At 39.0% G+C, this 18,984-nt stretch overlaps 12 non-coding genes across 12 annotated transcripts; all 12 read left to right on the forward strand.

Moving 5' to 3' along the window:
* Positions 1-104: 104 nt before the first annotated feature.
* On the forward strand, positions 105-175 carry TRNAG-GCC (transfer RNA glycine (anticodon GCC)). The gene has a single exon. It is a non-coding gene; the product is annotated as a tRNA-Gly (tRNA).
* Positions 176-1,015: 840 nt separating this feature from the next.
* TRNAG-GCC (transfer RNA glycine (anticodon GCC)) lies at positions 1,016-1,086 on the forward strand. Its single transcript has one exon. It is a non-coding gene; the product is annotated as a tRNA-Gly (tRNA).
* Positions 1,087-4,275: 3,189 nt separating this feature from the next.
* On the forward strand, positions 4,276-4,346 carry TRNAG-GCC (transfer RNA glycine (anticodon GCC)). The gene has a single exon. It is a non-coding gene; the product is annotated as a tRNA-Gly (tRNA).
* An 839-nt stretch (positions 4,347-5,185) lies between these two features.
* On the forward strand, positions 5,186-5,256 carry TRNAG-GCC (transfer RNA glycine (anticodon GCC)). Its single transcript has one exon. It is a non-coding gene; the product is annotated as a tRNA-Gly (tRNA).
* Positions 5,257-7,287: 2,031 nt separating this feature from the next.
* On the forward strand, positions 7,288-7,358 carry TRNAG-GCC (transfer RNA glycine (anticodon GCC)). The gene has a single exon. It is a non-coding gene; the product is annotated as a tRNA-Gly (tRNA).
* An 839-nt stretch (positions 7,359-8,197) lies between these two features.
* On the forward strand, positions 8,198-8,268 carry TRNAG-GCC (transfer RNA glycine (anticodon GCC)). Its single transcript has one exon. It is a non-coding gene; the product is annotated as a tRNA-Gly (tRNA).
* Positions 8,269-8,793: 525 nt separating this feature from the next.
* Positions 8,794-8,864, forward strand: TRNAG-GCC (transfer RNA glycine (anticodon GCC)). The gene has a single exon. It is a non-coding gene; the product is annotated as a tRNA-Gly (tRNA).
* A 246-nt stretch (positions 8,865-9,110) lies between these two features.
* Positions 9,111-9,181, forward strand: TRNAG-GCC (transfer RNA glycine (anticodon GCC)). Its single transcript has one exon. It is a non-coding gene; the product is annotated as a tRNA-Gly (tRNA).
* Positions 9,182-9,740: 559 nt separating this feature from the next.
* TRNAG-GCC (transfer RNA glycine (anticodon GCC)) lies at positions 9,741-9,811 on the forward strand. The gene has a single exon. It is a non-coding gene; the product is annotated as a tRNA-Gly (tRNA).
* A 246-nt stretch (positions 9,812-10,057) lies between these two features.
* TRNAG-GCC (transfer RNA glycine (anticodon GCC)) lies at positions 10,058-10,128 on the forward strand. The gene has a single exon. It is a non-coding gene; the product is annotated as a tRNA-Gly (tRNA).
* A 5,094-nt stretch (positions 10,129-15,222) lies between these two features.
* On the forward strand, positions 15,223-15,293 carry TRNAG-GCC (transfer RNA glycine (anticodon GCC)). Its single transcript has one exon. It is a non-coding gene; the product is annotated as a tRNA-Gly (tRNA).
* A 2,416-nt stretch (positions 15,294-17,709) lies between these two features.
* TRNAG-GCC (transfer RNA glycine (anticodon GCC)) lies at positions 17,710-17,780 on the forward strand. Its single transcript has one exon. It is a non-coding gene; the product is annotated as a tRNA-Gly (tRNA).
* Positions 17,781-18,984: the final 1,204 nt, after the last annotated feature.

Below are 18,984 nucleotides of genomic sequence, written 5' to 3' on the forward strand. Positions count from 1 at the left end.
TTTATGGAATCTACATTATCGAGTACTGATACGAACTTAGTCTGCATTATGTTACATAAAATTCAAAATTTCCTGAAATGTCCGTGATGGAACAACAACATATCGCATTGGTGGTTCAGTGGTAGAATTCTCGCCTGCCACGCGGGAGGCCCGGGTTCGATTCCCGGCCAATGCAAAATGATTTTGGTGCTGTCAAATAATAGTTCAATATGACGTTGTTTCTGTGTGTCACTAAAAGCCCGGAAATCTCGCACATTGCCCATGCGAGACGTATGTAAATTTCAGGTGGAAACAACTGACTAGATTATTTGTATAGATATGGAATCTACATTATCGATTTCTGATACTAACTTAATCTGCATTATGTTACATAAAATTCAATATTTCCTGAAATGTCCGTGATGGAACAACAACATATCGCATTGGTGGTTCAGTGGTAGATTCCCGGCCAATGCAAAATGATTTTGGTGCTGTCAATTAATAGTTCAATATGACGTCATTTCTGTGTGTCACTAAAAGCGCGGAAATCTCGCACATTGCCCATGCGAGACGTATGTAAATTTCAGGTGGAAACACCTGACTAGATTATTTGTATATATATGGAATCTACATTATCGAGTACTGATACTAACTTAATCTGCATTATGTCACATAAAATTTAATATTTTCTGAAATGTCCATGATGGATCAACAACATATCGCATTGGTGGTTCAGTGGTAGAATTCTCGCCTGCCACGCGGGAGGCCCGGGTTCGATTCCCGGCCAATGAAAAATGATTTTGGTACTGTCAATTAATAGTTCAATATGACGTTATTTCTGTGTGTCACTAAAAGCGCGGAAACCTCGCACATTGTCTGTGCGAGACATATGTAAATTTCAGGTGGAAACAACTGACTAGATTATTTGTATAGATATCGAATCTACAATATCGAGTACTGATACTAACTTAATCTGCATTATGTCACATAAAATTCAATATTTCCTGAAATGTCCGTGATGGAACAACAACATATCGCATTGGTGGTTCAGTGGTAGAATTCTCGCCTGCCACGCGGGAGGCCCGGGTTCGATTCCCGGCCAATGCAAAATGATTTTGGTGCTGTCAATTAATAGTTCAATATGACGCTCTTTCTGTATGTCACTAAAAGCGCGGATATCTCGCACATTGCCCATGCAAGGCGTATGTAAATTTCAGGTGGAAACAACTGACTAGATTATTTGTATACATATGGAATCTACATTATCGAGTTCTGATACTAACTTAATCTGCATTATGTCACATAAAATTCAATATTTCCTGAAATGTCCGTGATGGAACAACAACATATCGCATTGGTGGTTCAGTGGTAGATTCCCGGCCAATGCAAAATGATTTTGGTGCTGTCAATTAATACTTCAATATGACGCTATTTCTGTATGTCACTAAAAGCGCGGATATCTCGCACATTGCCCATGCAAGGCGTATGTAAATTTCAGGTGGAAACAACTGACTAGATTATTGTATACATATGGAATCTACATTATCGAGTTCTGATACTAACTTAATCTGCATTATGTCACATAAAATTCAATATTTCCTGAAATGTCCGTGATGGAACAACAACATATCGCATTGGTGGTTCAGTGGTAGATTCCCGGCCAATGCAAAATGATTTTGGTGCTGTCAATTAATAGTTCAATATGACGTCATTTCTGTGTGTCACTAAAAGCGCGGAAATCTCGCACATTGCCCATGCGAGACGTATGTAAATTTCAGGTGGAAACAACTGACTAGATTATTTGTATATATTATGGAATCTACATTATCGAGTACTGATACTAACTTAATCTGCATTATGTCACATAAAATTTCATATTTCCCCAAATGTCCGTGATGGATCAACAATATATCGCATTGGTGGTTCAGTGGTAGAATTCTCGCCTGCCACGCGGGAGGCCTGGGTTCGATTCCCGGCCAATGCAAAATGATTTTGGTGCTGTCAATTAATAGTTCAATATGACGTTATTTCTGTGTGTCACTAAAAGCGCGGAAATCTCGCACATTGCCCATGCGAGACGTATGTAAATTTCAGGTGGAAACAACTGACTAGATTATTTGTATAAATATGGAATCTACAATAACGAGCACTGATACTAACATAATCTTCATTATGTCACATAAAATTCAATATTTCCTGAAATGTCCGTGATGGAACAACAACATATCGCATTGGTGGTTCAGTGGTAGATTCCCGGCCAATGCAAAATGATTTTGGTGCTGTCAATTAATAGTTCAATATGACGTCATTTCTGTGTGTCACTAAAAGCGCGGAAATCTCGCACATTGCCCATGCGAGACGTATGTAAATTTCAGGTGGAAACTACTGACTAGATTATTTGTATAGATATGGAATCTACATTATCGCGTTCTGATACTAACTTAATCTGCATTATGTCACATAAAATTCAAAATTTCCTGAAATGTCCGTGATGGAACAACAACATATCGCATTGGTGGTTCAGTGGTAGATTCCCGGCCAATGCAAAATGATTTTGGTGCTGTCAATTAATCGTTCAATATGACGTCATTTCTGTGTGTCACTAAAAGCGCGGAAATCTCGCACATTGCCCATGCGAGACGTATGTAAATTTCAGGTGGAAACTACTTACTAGATTATTTGTATATATATGGAATCTACATTATCGAGTACTGATACTAACTTAATCTGCATTATGTTACATAAAATTCAATATTTCCTGAAATGTCCGTGATGGAACAACAACATATCGCATTGGTGGTTCAGTGGTAGAATTCTCGCCTGCCACGCGGGAGGGCCAGGTTCGATTCCCGGCCAATGCAAAATGATTTTGGTGCTGTAAATTAATAGTTCAATATGACGTCATTTCTGTGTGTCACTAATAGCGCGGAAATCTCGCACATTGCCCATGCGAGACGTACGTAAATTTCAGGTGGAAACAACTGACTAGATTATTTGTATATATATGGAATCTACATTATCGAGTACTGATACTAACTTAATCTGCATTATGTTACATAAAATTCAATATTTCCTGAAATGTCCGTGATGGAACAACAACATATCGCATTGGTGGTTCAGTGGTAGAATTCTCGCCTGCCACGCGGGAGGCTCGGGTTCGATTCCCGGCCAATGCAAAATGATTTTGGTGCTGTCAATTAATAGTTCAATATGACGTTATTTCTGTGTGTCACTAAAAGCGCTGAAATCTCGCACATTGCCCATGCGAGACGTATGTAAATTTCAGGTGGAAACAACTGACGAGATTATTTGAATAGATATGGAATCTACATTATCGCGTTCTGATACTAACTTAATCTGCATTATGTCACATGAAATTCAATATTTCCTGAAATGTCCGTGTTGGAACAACAACATATCGCATTGGTGGTTCAGTGGTAGATTCCCGGCCAATGCAAAATGATTTTGGTGCTGTCAATTAATAGTTCAATATGACGTTATTTCTGTGTGTCACTAAAAGCGCAGAAATCTCGCACAATGCCTGTGCGACAAATATGTAAATTTCAGGTGGGAACAACTGACTAGATTATTTGTATAGATATGGAATCTACATTATCGAGTACGGATACTAACTTAATCTGCATTATGTCACATAAAATTCAATGCTTCCTGAAATGTCCGTGATGGAACAACAACATATCACATTGGTGGTTCAGTGGTAGATTCCCGGCCAATGCAAAATGATTTTGGTGCTGTCAATTAATAGTTCAATATGACGTCATTTCTGTGTGTCACTAAAAACGCGGAAATCTCGCACATTGCCCATGCGAGACGTATGTAAATTTCAGGTGGAAACAACTGAATAGATTATTTGTATATATATGGAATCTACATTATCGAGTACTGATACTAACTTAATCTGCATTATGTTACATAAAATTCAATATTTCCTGAAATGTCCGTGATGGAACAACAACATATCGCATTGGTGGTTCAGTGGTAGAATTCTCGCCTGTCACGCGGGAGGCCCGGTTCGATTCCCGGCCAAAGCAAAATGATTTTGGTGCTGTCAATTAATTGTTCAATATGACGTTATTTCTGTGTGTCACTAAAAGCGCGGAAACCTCGTACATTGTCTGTGCGAGACATATGTAAATTTCAGGTGGAAACAACTGACTAGATTATTTGTATATATATGGAATCTACAATATCGAGTACTGATACTAACTTAATCTGCATTATGTTACATAAAATTCAATATTTCCTGAAATGTCCGTGACGGAACAACAACATATCGCATTGGTGGTTCAGTGGTAGAATTCTCGCCTGCCACGCGGGAGGCCCGGGTTCGATTCCCGGCCAATGCAAAATGATTTTGGTGCTGTCAATTAATAGTTCAATATGACGTTATATCTGTGTGTCACTAAAAGCGCGGAAATCTCGCACATTGCCCATGCGAGACGTATGTAAATTTCAGGTGGAAACAACTGACTAGATTATTTGTATAAATATGGAATCTACAATATCGAGTACTGATACTAACTTAATCTGCATTATGTCACATAAAATTCAATATTTCCTGAAATGTCCGTGAAGGAACAACAACATATCGCATTGGTGGTTCAGTGCTAGTATTCTCGTCTGCCAGGCGGGAGGCCCGGGTTCGATTCCCGGCCAATTCAAAATGATTTTGGTGCTGTCAATTAATAGTTCAATATGACGTTATTTCTGTGTGTCACTAAAAGCGCGGATATCTCGCAAATTGCCCATGCAAGGCGTATGTAAATTCAGGTGGAAACAACTGAATAGATTATTTGTATAGATATGGAATCTACATTATCGTGTGCTGATACTAACTTAATCTGCATTATGTCACATAAAATTCAATATTTCCTGAAATGTCCGTGTTGGAACAACAACATATCGCATTGGTGGTTCAGTGGTGGACTCCCGGCCAATGCAAAATGATTTTGGTGCTGTCAATTAACAGTTCAATATGACGTTATGTCTGTGTGTCACTAAAAGCGCGGAAACCTCGCACATTGCCTGTGCGACAAATATGTAAATTTCAGGTGGAAACAACTGACTAGATTATTTGCATAGATATGGAATCTACATTATCGCGTTCTGATACTCACTTAATCTGCATTATGTCACATAAAATTCAATATTTCCTTAAATGTCCGTGATAGAACAACAAAATAGCGCATTGGTGGTTCAGTGGTAGAATTCTCGCCTGCCACGCGGGAGGCCCGGGTTCGATTCCCGGCCAATGCAAAATGATTTTGGTGCTGTAAATTAATAGTTCAATATGACGTTATTTCTGTGTGTCACTAAAAGCGCGGAAACCTCGCACATTGTCTGTGCGAGACATATGTAAATTTCAGGTGGAAACAACTGACGAGATTATTTGTTTAGATATGGAATCTACATTATCACGTACTGATACTAACTTAATCTGCATTATGTCACATAAAATTCAATGCTTCCTGAAATGTCCGTGATGGAACAACAACATATCACATTGGTGGTTCAGTGGTAGATTCCCGGCCAATGCTAAATGATTTTGGTGCTGTCAATTAATAGTTCAATATGACGTCATTTCTGTGTGTCACTAAAAACGCGGAAATCTCGCACATTGCCCATGCGAGACGTATGTAAATTTCATGTGGAAACTACTTACTAGATTATTTGTATATATATGGAATCTACATTATCGAGTACTGATACTAACTTAATCTGCATTATGTTACATAAAATTCAATATTTCCTGAAATGTCCGTGATGGAACAACAACATATCGCATTGGTGGTTCAGTGGTAGAATTCTCGCCTGCCACGCGGGAGGGCCAGGTTCGATTCCCGGCCAATGCAAAATGATTTTGGTGCTGTAAATTAATAGTTCAATATGACGTCATTTCTGTGTGTCACTAATAGCGCGGAAATCTCGCACATTGCCCATGCGAGACGTACGTAAATTTCAGGTGGAAACAACTGACTAGATTATTTGTATATATATGGAATCTACATTATCGAGTACTGATACTAACTTAATCTGCATTATGTTACATAAAATTCAATATTTCCTGAAATGTCCGTGATGGAACAACAACATATCGCATTGGTGGTTCAGTGGTAGAATTCTCGCCTGCCACGCGGGAGGCTCGGGTTCGATTCCCGGCCAATGCAAAATGATTTTGGTGCTGTCAATTAATAGTTCAATATGACGTTATTTCTGTGTGTCACTAAAAGCGCTGAAATCTCGCACATTGCCCATGCGAGACGTATGTAAATTTCAGGTGGAAACAACTGACGAGATTATTTGAATAGATATGGAATCTACATTATCGCGTTCTGATACTAACTTAATCTGCATTATGTCACATGAAATTCAATATTTCCTGAAATGTCCGTGTTGGAACAACAACATATCGCATTGGTGGTTCAGTGGTAGATTCCCGGCCAATGCAAAATGATTTTGGTGCTGTCAATTAATAGTTCAATATGACGTTATTTCTGTGTGTCACTAAAAGCGCAGAAATCTCGCACAATGCCTGTGCGACAAATATGTAAATTTCAGGTGGGAACAACTGACTAGATTATTTGTATAGATATGGAATCTACATTATCGAGTACGGATACTAACTTAATCTGCATTATGTCACATAAAATTCAATGCTTCCTGAAATGTCCGTGATGGAACAACAACATATCACATTGGTGGTTCAGTGGTAGATTCCCGGCCAATGCAAAATGATTTTGGTGCTGTCAATTAATAGTTCAATATGACGTCATTTCTGTGTGTCACTAAAAACGCGGAAATCTCGCACATTGCCCATGCGAGACGTATGTAAATTTCAGGTGGAAACAACTGAATAGATTATTTGTATATATATGGAATCTACATTATCGAGTACTGATACTAACTTAATCTGCATTATGTTACATAAAATTCAATATTTCCTGAAATGTCCGTGATGAAACAACAACATATCGCATTGGTGGTTCAGTGGTAGAATTCTCGCCTGTCACGCGGGAGGCCCGGTTCGATTCCCGGCCAAAGCAAAATGATTTTGGTGCTGTCAATTAATTGTTCAATATGACGTTATTTCTGTGTGTCACTAAAAGCGCGGAAACCTCGTACATTGTCTGTGCGAGACATATGTAAATTTCAGGTGGAAACAACTGACTAGATTATTTGTATATATATGGAATCTACAATATCGAGTACTGATACTAACTTAATCTGCATTATGTTACATAAAATTCAATATTTCCTGAAATGTCCGTGACGGAACAACAACATATCGCATTGGTGGTTCAGTGGTAGAATTCTCGCCTGCCACGCGGGAGGCCCGGGTTCGATTCCCGGCCAATGCAAAATGATTTTGGTGCTGTCAATTAATAGTTCAATATGACGTTATATCTGTGTGTCACTAAAAGCGCGGAAATCTCGCACATTGCCCATGCGAGACGTATGTAAATTTCAGGTGGAAACAACTGACTAGATTATTTGTATAAATATGGAATCTACAATATCGAGTACTGATACTAACTTAATCTGCATTATGTCACATAAAATTCAATATTTCCTGAAATGTCCGTGAAGGAACAACAACATATCGCATTGGTGGTTCAGTGCTAGTATTCTCGTCTGCCAGGCGGGAGGCCCGGGTTCGATTCCCGGCCAATTCAAAATGATTTTGGTGCTGTCAATTAATAGTTCAATATGACGTTATTTCTGTGTGTCACTAAAAGCGCGGATATCTCGCAAATTGCCCATGCAAGGCGTATGTAAATTCAGGTGGAAACAACTGAATAGATTATTTGTATAGATATGGAATCTACATTATCGTGTGCTGATACTAACTTAATCTGCATTATGTCACATAAAATTCAATATTTCCTGAAATGTCCGTGTTGGAACAACAACATATCGCATTGGTGGTTCAGTGGTGGACTCCCGGCCAATGCAAAATGATTTTGGTGCTGTCAATTAACAGTTCAATATGACGTTATGTCTGTGTGTCACTAAAAGCGCGGAAACCTCGCACATTGCCTGTGCGACAAATATGTAAATTTCAGGTGGAAACAACTGACTAGATTATTTGCATAGATATGGAATCTACATTATCGCGTTCTGATACTCACTTAATCTGCATTATGTCACATAAAATTCAATATTTCCTTAAATGTCCGTGATAGAACAACAAAATAGCGCATTGGTGGTTCAGTGGTAGAATTCTCGCCTGCCACGCGGGAGGCCCGGGTTCGATTCCCGGCCAATGCAAAATGATTTTGGTGCTGTAAATTAATAGTTCAATATGACGTTATTTCTGTGTGTCACTAAAAGCGCGGAAACCTCGCACATTGTCTGTGCGAGACATATGTAAATTTCAGGTGGAAACAACTGACGAGATTATTTGTTTAGATATGGAATCTACATTATCACGTACTGATACTAACTTAATCTGCATTATGTCACATAAAATTCAATGCTTCCTGAAATGTCCGTGATGGAACAACAACATATCACATTGGTGGTTCAGTGGTAGATTCCCGGCCAATGCTAAATGATTTTGGTGCTGTCAATTAATAGTTCAATATGACGTCATTTCTGTGTGTCACTAAAAACGCGGAAATCTCGCACATTGCCCATGCGAGACGTATGTAAATTTCAGGTGGAAACAACTGAATAGATTATTTGTATATATATGGAATCTACATTATCGAGCACTGATACTAACTTAATCTGCATTATGTTACATAAAATTCAATATTTCCTGTAATGTCCGTGATGGAACAACAACATATCGCATTGGTGGTTCAGTGGTAGAATTCTCGCCTGCCACGCGGGAGGCCCGGGTTCGATTCCCGGCCAATGCAAAATGATTTTGATGCTGTCAATTAATTGTTCAATATGACGTTATTTCTGTGTGTCACTAAAAGCGCGGAAACCTCGCACATTGTCTGTGCGAGACATATGTAAATTTCAGGTGGAAACAACTGACTAGATTATTTGTATATATATATGGAATCTACAATATCGAGTACTGATACTAACTTAATCTGCATTATGTTACATAAAATTCAATATTTCCTGAAATGTCCGTGACGGAACAACAACATATCGCATTGGTGGTTCAGTGGTAGAATTCTCGCCTGCCACGCGGGAGGCCCGGGTTCGATTCCCGGCCAATGCAAAATGATTTTGGTGCTGTCAATTAATAGTTCAATATGACGTTATATCTGTGTGTCACTAAAAGCGCGGAAATCTCGCACATTGCCCATGCGAGACGTATGTAAATTTCAGGTGGAAACAACTGACTTGATTATTTGTATAAATATGGAATCTACAATATCGAGTACTGATACTAACTTAATCTGCATTATGTCACATAAAATTCAATATTTCATGAAATGTCCGTGAAGGAACAACAACATATTGCATAGGTGGTTCAGTGGTAGAATTCTCGCCTGCCACGCGGGAGGCCCGGGTTCGATTCCCGGCCAATGCAAAATGATTTTGGTGCTGTCAATTAATAGTTCAATATGACGTCATTTCTGTGTGTCACTAAAAACGCGGAAATCTCGCACATTGCCCATGCGAGACGTATGTAAATTTCAGGTGGAAACAACTGAATAGATTATTTGTATATATATGGAATCTACATTATCGAGTACTGATACTAACTTAATCTGCATTATGTTACATAAAATTCATTATTTCCTGAAATGTCCGTGATGGAACAACAACATATCGCATTGGTGGTTCAGTGGTAGAATTCTCGCCTGCCACGCGGGAGGCCCGGGTTCGATTCCCGGCCAATGCAAAATGATTTTGGTGCTGTCAATTAATTGTTCAATATGACGTTATTTCTGTGTGTCACTAAAAGCGCGGAAACCTCGCACATTGTCTGTGCGAGACATATGTAAATTTCAGGTGGAAACAACTGACTAGATTATTTGTATATATATATGGAATCTACAATATCGAGTACTGATACTAACTTAATCTGCATTATGTTACATAAAATTCAATATTTCCTGAAATGTCCGTGACGGAACAACAACATATCGCATTGGTGGTTCAGTGGTAGAATTCTCGCCTGCCACGCGGGAGGCCCGGGTTCGATTCCCGGCCAATGCAAAATGATTTTGGTGCTGTCAATTAATAGTTCAATATGACGTTATATCTGTGTGTCACTAAAAGCGCGGAAATCTCGCACATTGCCCATGCGAGACGTATGTAAATTTCAGGTGGAAACAACTGACTAGATTATTTGTATAAATATGGAATCTACAATATCGAGTACTGATACTAACTTAATCTGCATTATGTCACATAAAATTCAATATTTCATGAAATGTCCGTGAAGGAACAACAACATATTGCATAGGTGGTTCAGTGGTAGAATTCTCGCCTGCCACGCGGGAGGCCCGGGTTCGATTCCCGGCCAATGCAAAATGATTTTGGTGCTGTCAATTAATAGTTCAATATGACGTCATTTCTGTGTGTCACTAAAAACGCGGAAATCTCGCACATTGCCCATGCGAGACGTATGTAAATTTCAGGTGGAAACAACTGAATAGATTATTTGTATATATATGGAATCTACATTATCGAGTACTGATACTAACTTAATCTGCATTATGTTACATAAAATTCAATATTTCCTGAAATGTCCGTGATGGAACCACAACATATCGCATTGGTGGTTCAGTGGTAGAATTCTCGCCCGCCACCCGGCCAATGCAAAAAGATTTTGCTGCTGTCAATTAATAGTTCAATATGACGTCGTTTCTGTGTGTTACTAAAAGCGCGGAAATCTCGCACATTGCCCATGCGAGACGTATGTAAATTTCATGTGGAAACAACTGACTAGATTATTTGTATATATATGGAATCTACATTATCGAGTACTGATACTAACTTAATCTGCATTATGTTACATAAAATTCAATATTTCCTGAAATGTCCGTGATGGAACCACAACATATCGCATTGGTGGTTCAGTGGTAGAATTCTCGCCCGCCACCCGGCCAATGCAAAAAGATTTTGCTGCTGTCAATTAATAGTTCAATATGACGTCATTTCTGTGTGTTACTAAAAGCGCGGAAATCTCGCACATTGCCCATGCGAGACGTATGTAAATTTCATGTGGAAACAACTGACTAGATTATTTGTATATATATGGAATCTACATTATCGAGTACTGATACTAACTTAATCTGCATTATGTCACATAAAATTCAATGCTTCCTGAAATGTCCGTGATGGAACAACAACATAGCGCATTGGTGGTTCAGTGGTAGATTCCCGGCCAATGCAAAATGATTTTGGTGCTGTCAATTAATAGTTTAATATGACGTCATTCCTGTGTGTCACTAAAAACGCGGAAATCTCGCACATTGCCCATGAGAGACGTATGTAAATTTCAGGTGGAAACAACTGAATAGATTATTTGTATATATATGGAATCTACATTATCGAGTACTGATATTAACTTAATCTGCATTATGTTACATAAAATTCAATATTTCCTGAAATGTCCGTGATGGAACCACAACATATCGCATTGGTGGTTCAGTGGTAGAATTCTCGCCCGCCACCCGGCCAATGCAAAAAGATTTTGGTGCTGTCAATTAATAGTTCAATATGACGACATTTCTGTGTGTTACTAAAAGCGCGGAAATCTCGCACATTGCCCATGCGAGACGTATGTAAATTTCATGTGGAAACAACTGAGTAGATTATTTGTATATATATGGAATCTACATTATCGAGTACTGATACTAACTTAATCTGCATTATGTCACATAAAATTCAATATTTCCTGAAATGTCCGTGATGGAACAACAACATATCGCATTGGTGGTTCAGTGGTAGAATTCTCGCATGCCACCCGGCCAATGCAAAAAGATTTTGGTGCTGTCAATTAAGAGTTCAATATGACGTTATTTCTGTGAGTCGCTAAAAGCGCAGAAATCTCGCACATTACCCATGCGAGACGTATGTAAATTTCAGGTGGAAACAACTGACTAGATTATTTGTATAGATATGGAATCTACATTATCGAGTTCTGATACTAACTTAATCTGCATTATGTCACATAAAATTCAATATTTCCTGAAATGTCCGTGATGGAACAACAACATAGCGCATTGGTGAAACAACAACATAGCGCATTGCTGGTTCAGTGGTAGAATTCTCGCCTGCCGCGCCAGGGCAAAATGATTTTGGTGCTGTCAATTAATAGTTCAATGTGACGCTATTTCTGTGTGTCACTAAAAGCGCGGATATCTCGCACATTGCCTGTGCGACAAATATGTAAATTTCAGGTGGAAACAACTGACTAGATTATTTGTATAGATATGGATTCTACATTATCGCGTTCTGATACTAACTTAATCTGCATTATGTCACATAAAATTAAATATTTCCTGAAATGTCCGTGATAAAACAACAACATATTGCATTGGTGGTTCAGTGGTAGAATTGTCGCCAGCCAGGCGGGAGGCCCGGGTTCGATTCCCGGCCAATGCAAAATGATTTTGGTGCTGTCAATTAATAGTTCAATATGACGCTATTTCTGTGTGTCACTAAAAGCGCGGATATCTCGCAAATTGCCCATGCAAGGCGTATGTAAATTTCAGGTGGTAACAACTAACTAGACTATTTGTATAGATATGGAATCTACATTATCGAGTTCTGATACTAACTTAATCTGCATTATGTCACATAAAATTCAATATTTCCTGAAATGTCCGTGATGGAACAACAACATATCGCATTGGTGGTTCAGTGGTAGATTCCCGGCCAATGCAAAATGATTTTGGTGCTGTCAATTAATAGTTCAATATGACGTTATTTCTGTGTGTCACTAAAAGCGCGGAAATCTCGCACATTGCCTGTGCGAGACATAGTTAAATTTCAGGTGGAAACAACAGGCTACATTATTTGTATAGATATGGAATCTACATTATCGAGTACTGATAGCAACTTAGTCTGAATTATGGCACATAAAATTCAATATTTCCTGAAATGTCCGTGATGGAACAGCAACATAGCGCATTGGTGGTTCAGTGGTAGAATTCTCGCCTGCCACGCCGGAGGCCCGGGTTCGATTCCCAGCCAAGGCAAAATGATTTTGGTGCTGTCAATTAATAGTTCAATGTGACGTTATTTCTGTGTGTCACTAAAAGCCCAGAAATCTCGCACATTGCCTGTGCGAGACATAGTTAAATTTCAGGTGGAAACAACAGGCTACATTATTTGTATAGATATGGAATCTACATTATCACGTTCTGATACTAACTTAATCTGAATTATGACACATAAAATTAATTATTTCCTGAAATGTCTGTGATAAAACAACAACATATTGCATTGGTGGTTCAGTGGTAGAATTGTCGCCAGCCAGGCGGGAGGACCGGGTTCGATTCCCGGCCAATTCAAAACGATTTTGGTGCTGTCAATTAATAGTTCAATATGACGTTATTTCTGTGTGTCACTAAAAGCGCGGATATCTCGCAAATTGCCCATGCAAGGCGTATGTAAATTTCAGGTGGAAACAACTGACTAGATTATTTGTATAGATATGGAATCTACATTTTCGAGTTCTGATACTAACTTAATCTGCATTATGTCACATAAAATTCAATATTTCCTGAAATGTCCGTGTTGGAACAACAACATATCGCATTGGTGGTTCAGTGGTGGACTCCCGGCCAATGCAAAATGATTTTGGTACTGTCAATTAATTGTTCAATATGACGTTATTTCTGTGTGTCACTAAAAGCGCGGAAACCTCGCACATTGTCTGTGCGAGACATATGTAAATTTCAGGTGGAAACAACTGACTAGATTATTTGTACATATATGGAATCTACAATATCGAGTACTGATACTAACTTAATCTGCATTATGTTACATAAAATTCAATATTTCCTGAAATGTCCGTGATGGAACAACAACATATCGCATTGGTGGTTCAGTGGTAGAATTGTCGCCAGCCAGGCGGGAGGCCCGGGTTCGATTCTCGGCCAATTCAAAATGATGTTGGTGCTGTCAATTAATAGTTCAATATGACGCTATTTCTGTGTGTCACTGAAAGCGCGGATATCTCGCAAATTGCCCATGCAAGGCGTATGTAAATTTCAGGATGTAACAACTAACTAGATTATTTGTATAGATATGGAATCTACATTTTCGAGTTCTGATACTAACTTAATCTGCATTATGTCACATAAAATTCAATATTTCCTGAAATGTCCGTGATGGAACAACAACATAGCGCATTGGTGGTTCAGTGGTAGAATTCTCGCCTGCCACGCCGGAGGCCCGGGTTCGATTCCCAGCCAAGGCAAAATGATTTTGGTGCTGTCAATTAATAGTTCAATGTGACGTTATTTCTGTGTGTCACTAAAAGCCCAGAAATCTCGCACATTGCCTGTGCGAGACATAGTTAAATTTCAGGTGGAAACAACATGCTACATTATTTGTATAGATATGGAATCTACATTATCACGTTCTGATACTAACTTAATCTGAATTATGACACATAAAATTAATTATTTCCTGAAATGTCCGTGATAAAACAACAACATATTGCATTGGTGGTTCAGTGGTAGAATTGTCGCCAGCCAGGCGGGAGGCCCGGGTTCGATTCCAGGCCAATTCAAAATGATTTTGGTGCTGTCAATTAATAGTTCAATATGACGTTATTTCTGTGTGTCACTAAAAGCCCAGAAATCTCGCACATTGCCTGTGCGAGACGTGTGTAAATTTCAGGTGGAAACAACTGACTAGATTATTTGTATATATTATGGAATCTACATTATCGAGTACTGATACTAACTTAATCTGTATTATGTCACATAAAATTTCATATTTCCTGAAATGTCCGTGATGGATCAACAAAATATCGCATTGGTGGTTTAGTGGTAGAATTCTCGCCTGCCACGCGGGAGGCCCGGGTTCGATTCCCGGCCAATGCAAAATGATTTTGGTGCTGTCAATTAATAGTTCAATATGACGTTATTTCTGTGTGTCACTAAAAGCGCGGAAACCTCGCACATTGTCTGTGCGAGACATATGTAAATTTCAGGTGGAAACAACTGACTAGATTATTTGTATATATATGGAATCTACAATATCGAGTACTGATACTAACTTAATCTGCATTATGTTACATAAAATTCAATATTTCCTGAAATGTCCGTGACGGAACAACAACATATCGCATTGGTGGTTCAGTGGTAGAATTCTCGCCTGCCACGCGGGAGGCCCGGGTTCGATTCCCGGCCAATGCAAAATGATTTTGGTGCTGTCAATTAATAGTTCAATATGACGTTGTTTCTGTGTGTCACTAAATGCGCGGAAATCTCGCACATTGCCCATGCGAGACGTATGTAAATTTCAGGTGGAAACAACTGACTAGATTATTTGTATAAATATGGAATCTACAATATCGAGTACTGATACTAACTTAATCTGCATTATGTCACATAAAATTCAATATTTCCTGAAATGTCCGTGAAGGAACAACAACATATTGCATTGGTGGTTCAGTGGTAGAATTCTCGCCTGCCACGCGGGAGGTCCGGGTTCGATTCCCGGCCAATGCAAAATGATTTTGGTGCTGTAAATTAATAGTTCAATATGACGTTATTTCTGTGTGTCACTAAAAGCGCGGAAACCTCGCACAGTGTCTGTGCGAGACATATGTAAATTTCAGGTGGAAACAACTGACGAGAATATTTGTATAGATATGGAATCTACATTATCGCGTTCTGATACTAACTTAATCTGCATTATGTCACATAAAATTCAATGCTTCCTGAAATGTCCGTGATGGAACAACAACATATCGCATTGGTGGTTCAGTGGTAGATTCCCGACCAATGCAAAATGATTTTGGTGCTGTCAATTAATAGTTCAATATGACGTCATTTCTGTGTGTCACTAAAAACGCGGAAATCTCGCACATTGCCCATGCGAGACGTATGTAAATTTCAGGTGGAAACAACTGAATAGATTATTTGTATATATATGGAATCTACATTATCGAGTACTGATACTAACTTAATCTGCATTATGTTACATAAAATTCAATATTTCCTGAAATGTCCGTGATGGAACAACAACATATCGCATTGGTGGTTCAGTGGTAGAATTCTCGCCTGCCACGCGAGAGGCCCGGGTTCGATTTCCGGCCAATGCAAAATGATTTTGGTGCTGTCAATTAATTGTTCAATATGACGTTATTTCTGTGTGTCACTAAAAGCGCGGAAACCTCGCACATTGTCTGTGCGAGACATATGTAAATTTCAGGTGGAAACAACTGACTAGATTATTTGTACATATATGGAATCTACAATATCGAGTACTGATACTAACTTAATCTGCATTATGTTACATAAAATTCAATATTTCCTGAAATGTCCGTGATGGAACAACAACATATCGCATTGGTGGTTCAGTGGTAGAATTGTCGCCAGCCAGGCGGGAGGCCCGGGTTCGATTCTCGGCCAATTCAAAATGATGTTGGTGCTGTCAATTAATAGTTCAATATGACGCTATTTCTGTGTGTCACTGAAAGCGCGGATATCTCGCAAATTGCCCATGCAAGGCGTATGTAAATTTCAGGATGTAACAACTAACTAGATTATTTGTATAGATATGGAATCTACATTTTCGAGTTCTGATACTAACTTAATCTGCATTATGTCACATAAAATTCAATATTTCCTGAAATGTCCGTGACGGAACAACAACATAGCGCATTGGTGGTTCAGTGGTAGAATTCTCGCCTGCCACGCCGGAGGCCCGGGTTCGATTCCCAGCCAAGGCAAAATGATTTTGGTGCTGTCAATTAATAGTTCAATGTGACGTTATTTCTGTGTGTCACTAAAAGCCCAGAAATCTCGCACATTGCCTGTGCGAGACATAGTTAAATTTCAGGTGGAAACAACATGCTACATTATTTGTATAGATATGGAATCTACATTATCACGTTCTGATACTAACTTAATCTGAATTATGACACATAAAATTAATTATTTCCTGAAATGTCCGTGATAAAACAACAACATATTGCATTGGTGGTTCAGTGGTAGAATTGTCGCCAGCCAGGCGGGAGGCCCGGGTTCGATTCCAGGCCAATTCAAAATGATTTTGGTGCTGTCAATTAATAGTTCAATATGACGTTATTTCTGTGTGTCACTAAAAGCCCAGAAATCTCGCACATTGCCTGTGCGAGACGTGTGTAAATTTCAGGTGGAAACAACTGACTAGATTATTTGTATATATTATGGAATCTACATTATCGAGTACTGATACTAACTTAATCTGTATTATGTCACATAAAATTTCATATTTCCTGAAATGTCCGTGATGGATCAACAAAATATCGCATTGGTGGTTTAGTGGTAGAATTCTCGCCTGCCACGCGGGAGGCCCGGGTTCGATTCCCGGCCAATGCAAAATGATTTTGGTGCTGTCAATTAATAGTTCAATATGACGTTATTTCTGTGTGTCACTAAAAGCGCGGAAACCTCGCACATTGTCTGTGCGAGACATATGTAAATTTCAGGTGGAAACAACTGACTAGATTATTTGTATATATATGGAATCTACAATATCGAGTACTGATACTAACTTAATCTGCATTATGTTACATAAAATTCAATATTTCCTGAAATGTCCGTGACGGAACAACAACATATCGCATTGGTGGTTCAGTGGTAGAATTCTCGCCTGCCACGCGGGAGGCCCGGGTTCGATTCCCGGCCAATGCAAAATGATTTTGGTGCTGTCAATTAATAGTTCAATATGACGTTGTTTCTGTGTGTCACTAAATGCGCGGAAATCTCGCACATTGCCCATGCGAGACGTATGTAAATTTCAGGTGGAAACAACTGACTAGATTATTTGTATAAATATGGAATCTACAATATCGAGTACTGATACTAACTTAATCTGCATTATGTCACATAAAATTCAATATTTCCTGAAATGTCCGTGAAGGAACAACAACATATTGCATTGGTGGTTCAGTGGTAGAATTCTCGCCTGCCACGCGGGAGGTCCGGGTTCGATTCCCGGCCAATGCAAAATGATTTTGGTGCTGTAAATTAATAGTTCAATATGACGTTATTTCTGTGTGTCACTAAAAGCGCGGAAACCTCGCACAGTGTCTGTGCGAGACATATGTAAATTTCAGGTGGAAACAACTGACGAGAATATTTGTATAGATATGGAATCTACATTATCGCGTTCTGATACTAACTTAATCTGCATTATGTCACATAAAATTCAATGCTTCCTGAAATGTCCGTGATGGAACAACAACATATCGCATTGGTGGTTCAGTGGTAGATTCCCGGCCAATGCAAAATGATTTTGGTGCTGTCAATTAATAGTTCAATATGACGTCATTTCTGTGTGTCACTAAAAACGCGGAAATCTCGCACATTGCCCATGCGAGACGTATGTAAATTTCAGGTGGAAACAACTGAATAGATTATTTGTATATATATGGAATCTACATTATCGAGTACTGATACTAACTTAATCTGCATTATGTTACATAAAATTCAATATTTCCTGAAATGTCCGTGATGGAACAACAACATATCGCATTGGTGGTTCAGTGGTAGAATTCTCGCCTGCCACGCGAGAGGCCCGGGTTCGATTTCCGGCCAATGCAAAATGATTTTGGTGCTGTCAATTAATTGTTCAATATGACGTTATTTCTGTGTGTCACTAAAAGCGCGGAAACCTCGCACATTGTCTGTGCGAGACATATGTAAATTTCAGGTGGAAACAACTGACTAGATTATTTGTATATATATGGAATCTACAATATCGAGTACTGATACTAACTTAATCTGCATTATGTTACATAAAATTCAATATTTCCTGAAATGTCCGTGATGGAACAACAACATATCGCATTGGTGGTTCAGTGGTAGAATTCTCGCCTGCCACGCGGGAGGCCCA

Source organism: Saccoglossus kowalevskii, chromosome 17 (assembly GCF_978046115.1).
Source record: "Saccoglossus kowalevskii chromosome 17, keSacKowa6.1, whole genome shotgun sequence".
Lineage (NCBI taxonomy): Eukaryota > Metazoa > Hemichordata > Enteropneusta > Harrimaniidae > Saccoglossus > Saccoglossus kowalevskii.